We start from the raw sequence: 6,203 nt of genomic DNA, 5'->3' as shown, positions 1-6,203 counted from the left end.
AATTTGGATCCACCAACTCATAGTCTATTTGGATCGGATCTTGATTTCATTGTCATGTCCGACAATATATTCTCCTAAAATTATTAGGGTTTGAAATAAGCTATGGTGTACGAAACTAATTGCAATGATATATGCAAAGCAAAGCTCGGGATTGAGCAAAAAGGTACCGAGTCCTGCTATGTCATTCCGTCGAACAGGACGTGGGCAGACCTGGCACCTGTCGGATGTGGGGTTCCGGCAAACCCTTAAGGTTCGAACACTGGGGTGCGTGTGAAGTCTTTCCCTCCTACCAATCTACGCCACTAGCTCTCTAAGATCTCGCGGACTGTAACGCCCCGAGACCGACGCTTCAGAAGACTTCCATATTTTTCGTGATCACCGTGTGTTTCTTTTGTGCTTGCTCTTTTATTTTTCATTGCATCATGTCATCATGCCATCATGTCATTAATTTTTAAAAACTCAACTAAGTAAATTGCATGGATCTTTGATCCATTTAAATCGAGGGAAATGCACATGGTGATTTCTCTTTATAACATGTATCCTCCCAATATTATTAGGGAGCTATATTAAATTATTCCATTAATTGGAGTTCACCATAACACACTTGCAAATATCCCAATGCCTTTGTTATCTTAATTCTTGGTCTCCAACCTCGTCATATATTTTTCATCATATTCCGGAGCTCCACCAAAAATCCGAACATTTTTTGACCTTCCCAACCCTCACTTCCTATTCAAATCATTTGAATTCAAATCAAATGAGTTTGAATTTAAATCTTTTAATCATGGCATTTTCTATTTTCTCGGAACAAGCACATTTTTGTGAGTCCCGGAAAATTACCCGCATGCGCAAATTCTATCCCTAACACGTCCTTTCTTCCCCTTTTCTTCTTTCATATTTTCTGTTTTGGGAAATAAAAGAAGAAGAGTGAGGGAGAGAGAGCTTAGCCCAGCAGGCCACTCAGGCCCAGCAGCAACCAGCCACCAGAAGCCCATCCGGCTCCCCTGTTTTAACCCTAGCTCTCTCACCGATCCCCCACTCCCCCTCGTCCATCCTCCAGCGCCGCCAGTGCCCGATCGCCTCGCCCTCTCCTCGATCCCCTCCTCCCTCCTTGCTCCAGCCACCGCAGAACCAGGCTGCCGCCCACTCTCTGGTCCACCATCATCGTCGGAGCCCCGCGCCAAGACCGCCCCTCGCCTGGACCCGTCAAGCCCCGCCACCGGCCTGTTGCCCTGCTCGACCCCAACCTCCACCATCCCGCTTCGAGCTCGGCCACCGCCTAGACATGCCCCTACCTCGTCCTCTGGCTGGGGTGCTCCAAGATCGCGCCCGACGCTGCAGTTCGCAGCGCCTCCGCCTCCAGCCATCACCAACGTCCGGCGACGTCCTCGCCTTGTACCCCGCCACCACCGGAGCTGCTCCGTCCGCCCTGCACTGGAGCCGTTGTTCCCGCGCCGCCGCCATTCTCGCGGCATCGACCTCCCCTTCGGCCTCTGTTGTCGCACCTCTGCGGTTCACGGTTGCCCTCTGCCTCGAGTCCGAGCTCGAGCCCTACTCGACGCTGCCATGGAAAGCCACCTCGCCTGCATCCTCTCGTCGGCCCTCTCTGCCTGCTGCCGTTCTGCCATCTCCAGCCTCTGCATTGACCGACCACGACGTCCCCTAGCAGCAGCTTCGCTGTTGTGTCTCTTTGCCGTTTCGTCAGCACAAGAATAACTGTCGCCAAGTTCATATACATTGACCATATGGACCGCCAAGTTCGACTACGATCCATCAAGACCATCGTGTTGCACGTGAACATGAGTACGACCACGGCCGGCTACCTCCAGATGGATTTCGTTAAGTTTCGCTTGAACAAGTGTACCTCTACGTTTTGGTTTCGCCAAGTTCCATCAAGCCGACCGTGTACGTCTACCGTCGCGTGGGTTTTCCATCAAGTTCGGCTACAGCACAAAGATATGTACAACTACGCGGAGACGCCGAGTACGACTACTCACAGGACCCGTCAAGTTCATCTACGTGCGTGTACGACTACACATCCAGGATGAGTCCAGTACCTCTACGGAAGACACGAAAATCTATGAACCGTGTACGACGACCATTGCCAAAGACTGTCGAGTGAACCACTACCGTCGCCATGGATTCGACAAGACAATGTGTACAACTACTTCCACTACGAACCCGATCCGCTCCGAAAAGGCACGCTTCAAAGGTATAATGACGAGACGACGCCCGTGAACGAATGCTTTGTTGTATGAGATGCTCGTGTTTGCACCGTGTCCGAGAGAGGTCTTTGCACGTTCCTCGATTGCCATGCCGCCGTACCGTGGGAACCCGGAATCCGGGAGCACCCCCACCATCTTTTGCATGTTTCGCACATCCGCTCACTCGCTTCCTTTTGCACCGGTATCTCCATGAGCTACCGGAACCGATATGTTGCCGTGGCTTCATTTTCGGATTCGTTGCCGTGGCACCCCTTTCTTCCACCACGGTGACAAATGCTTCATAACATGCTCATGTCAATATTTTCATTAAATTGCATAAAACTTGCATATGTCATCCGCATCATGATAACAACATTTAAATGTTTAAAATTGTGTTTGCATTTAAATTGCTATATGACATGAGGATTTATCGGAATTGTCGTTTGTTATTTCCGGCCTCATTTAACTTGCCTAGATAGGTTGTTTAATTATGCTTCACCTCTTGCCATGTTAATCAACATTTAATATTGTTGGGTACATAACTGAGAGAACTAAACAATTGATGTGGTGTTTCTTCAATATGCAACTCGTTGCATATTGAGCTCCATTTAATTTGTAGTATTGTTTGTTGCACTTTGCCATGCCATGCATATTTAAACCGGACATGCATCATACTTGACTGTGCATCATGCCATGTGTATGTGGTGGTTGTTTACTATGTTGTTTGTTTCTTTCCGGGTTGCTTCTCTCGTTAGCTTCGGTTTCTTTCCGGAGTTGTGAGGATTCGTTCGACTCCGTCTGTTTGTCTTCTTCATGGACTCGTTCTTCTTCCTAGCGGGATCTCAGGCAAGATGACCATACCCTCGAAATCACTTCTATCTTTGCTTGCTAGCTGTTCGCTCTATTGCTATGTCGCGCTACCTACCACTTGCTTATCAAGCCATTGCCATGAACCTCTAACCTTTGTCACCCTTCCTAGCAAACCGTTGTTTGGCTATGTTACCGCTTTTGCTCAGCCCCTCTTATAGCGTTGCTAGTTGCATGAGAAGATGAAGTTTGCTCCATGTTAGATTATGTTTATGTTTGGATATCACAATATATCTTATTTTAATTAATGCATCTATATACTTGGTAAAGGGTGGAAGGCTCGGCCTTATGCCTGGTGTTTTGTTCCACTCTTGCCGCCCTAGTTTCCGTCATACCGATGTTATGTTCCTTGATTTTGCGTTCCTTACGCGGTTGGGTGATTTATGGGACCCCCTTGACAGTTCGCTTTGAATAAAACTCCTCCAGCAAGGCCCAACATTGGTTTTACCATTTGCCTACCTAAGCCTTTTTCCCTTGGGTTCTGCAGACTCAAGGGTCATCTTTATTTTAACCCCCGGGCCAGTTCTCCTTCGAGTGCTGGTCCAAACCGAGCGATGTCCGGCGCCCCCTGGGCAACCAGGGTCTATGCCAACCCAACGTCTGGCTCATCCGGTGTGCCCTGAGAACGAGATATGTGCAGCTCCTATCGGGATTTGTCGGCACAACGGGTGGTCTTGCTGGTCTTGTTTTACCATTGTCGAAATGTCTTGTAAACCGGGATTCCGAGACTGATCGGGTCTTCCTAGGAGAAGGTTTATCCTTCATTGACCGTGAGAGCTTATAATGGGCTAAGTTGGGACACCCCTCCAGGGTATTATCTTTCGGAAGCCATGCCCGCGGTTATGTGGCAGATGGGTATTTTTTAATATCCGGTTGTAGAGAACTTGACACTCGATTTAACTAAAACGCATCAACCGCGTGTGTAGCCGTGATGGTCTCTTCTTGGCGGAGTCCGGGCGGTGAACACGGTTTTTGGGTTATGTTTGACGTAAGTCGGAGTTCAGGATCACTTCTTGATCATTACTAGTTGACGACCGTTCCGTTGCTTCTCTTCTCGCTCTCGGTTGCGTATGTTAGCCACCATATATGCTAGTGCTTGCTGTAGCTCCACCTCATTAACCCTTTTCCTTCCTATAAGCTTAAATAGTCTTGATCTCGCGGGTGTGAGATTGCTGAGTCCTCGTGACTCACAGATACTTCCAAAACAGTTGCAAGTGCCGAGGATACCAGTGCAGGTGACGCAACTGAGCTCAAGTGGGAGCTCGATGAAGATCTTGTTCGTTGTGTTGTTTCTCTTTCCTGTTGATCAGTAGTGGAGCCCAGTTGGGACGATCGGGGATCTAGCAGTTGGGTTGTCTTCTTTTCTTTTGGTTTTGACCGTAGTCGGTCTATGTGTGTACTCTGATTGTTGTATGATTTATTTATGTATTGTGTGAAGTGGCGATTGTAAGCCAACTCTTTATCCCATTCTTGTTCATTACATGGGATTGTGTGAAGATGACCCTTCTTGCGACAAAACCACAATGCGGTTATGCCTCTAAGTCATGCCTCGACACGTGGGAGATATAGCCGCATCGTGGGTGTTACAAGTTGGTAATCAGAGCCATCCCCGACTTAGGAGCCCCCTGCTTGATCGAATCGCTGGCGTTGTTGAGTCTAGAACAAAAATGTTTTGAGTCTTAGGATTATATATATCGGAGAGTAGGATTCTTTTTACTCCTCAGTCCCTTCGTCGCTCTGGTGAGGCCTCCTGACGTAGAAGTTCTGACTTTTCTCTCCTCAAATTTCACTAATTTTTTTTTTGGATCACGCGGGTATCTTGGAATCGTTCCGATGATTTTGTGACGAGAACATTGTTCTTGGTGCCTCCTGACATTTAGGGGTTGTGGCAGTGTCCCGGGGAGTTGAGCTCCGAGGTGTTGTCGTCACAATTTTATCGTTGCAGTTCTGGAATACCTGAGTTTCGCCGACATCGAAAATCTCTTTTATGCAGTTGTTGGTGAGATCACCTCGACGCCACCCAGTACTGGGGCGGGAGTTCGGGAGTATTGCCATAACTCGTATAACGGATGCTTTTCGAAGGTTGAGGTAAATGATTTCCGAAGGTTTCTTGGTTATGTGTTGAAGGATGGATACAGCTGGATCTAGGTATTGTTAGTTTGGGTGATATATTTTGTGTCCCCTGTATCCCCAACACCAGATTGCATAACTAGAAAGTTTCGGGAGTTTATAAGTGGGAATTCAAGTCGCTCCTAGGATATCTTTCCGACAGATGCATGATATGAGATTGGGGTTCGACGTCTAGTGGTCCGCCTTTCCACGGTTGGTTTTACAGTGGTCTCGTAGTGTCTTAAAGAGTCCTTGGCTATGCCGACTCGGGGACGCTTCGTATGTCATGTGCACTGCCTTGTACGTGATGGTGCTGTACGATCGAGCCCATGTGGGCCCCACCACGAAAACTTCGGACGAAATCTCTATCATATGTTTGTTCCGGCTTATTCTGCAAGCCAAATCCTTTGTTTTGTTTTAAGTTGTGGTATTCGAGTTGCTTCGAAGTCAAATGTTGATTCCATACCTTATTCTAAGCGGTGTTCTCATATTCCTATGTGGATACCAATCCTTCTTGATCATCGAGTTTGCCATCTTAATTCTATTTCCAACCGGTGCGTTTCTCTTCGAGATGATCCCATCATTCTTCCCATCCGGAAGATCAATTATAAGCTTTTCCCAACAGTGTTCTTTTCATCCGACCCAAGTTGCCTTTGTTTTCCCACCCTCCCACCCTTTTCTTCAAGGACTCGGATTTCTTAAAAAAGTATCCATTTTATTTATGTGAAGTCCCTTCATTCTTATCAATCAACGTTCTTACCCGGTGGTTCTCATGAAGATGTTCTTCAAGCTTATCATTCTTCATTCTTTTCTTCTCCGGTGGATTCAATTCAAGCTTTCTCGATCATATCTTTTCCTCGTTTCAAATGCTTTCTCATGCCGGTGTACCTCTTAATCATCCACTTCTCGCTATTCATTTGTTCTGGAGTGCCGAAGATATCTCAGAAGATTTGTGTCTCCATTATTAATCCTTTCTAACTATTTCGAGGTTGTTACCTCATTCAAGCCACTTAATTCAACTGG

This window comes from Aegilops tauschii, chromosome 4 (genome assembly GCF_002575655.3).
Source record: "Aegilops tauschii subsp. strangulata cultivar AL8/78 chromosome 4, Aet v6.0, whole genome shotgun sequence".
NCBI classification, from domain to species: domain Eukaryota; kingdom Viridiplantae; phylum Streptophyta; class Magnoliopsida; order Poales; family Poaceae; genus Aegilops; species Aegilops tauschii.
The sequence above is the reverse complement of the archived record's forward strand: the minus strand, read 5'-3'. Positions refer to the sequence as shown.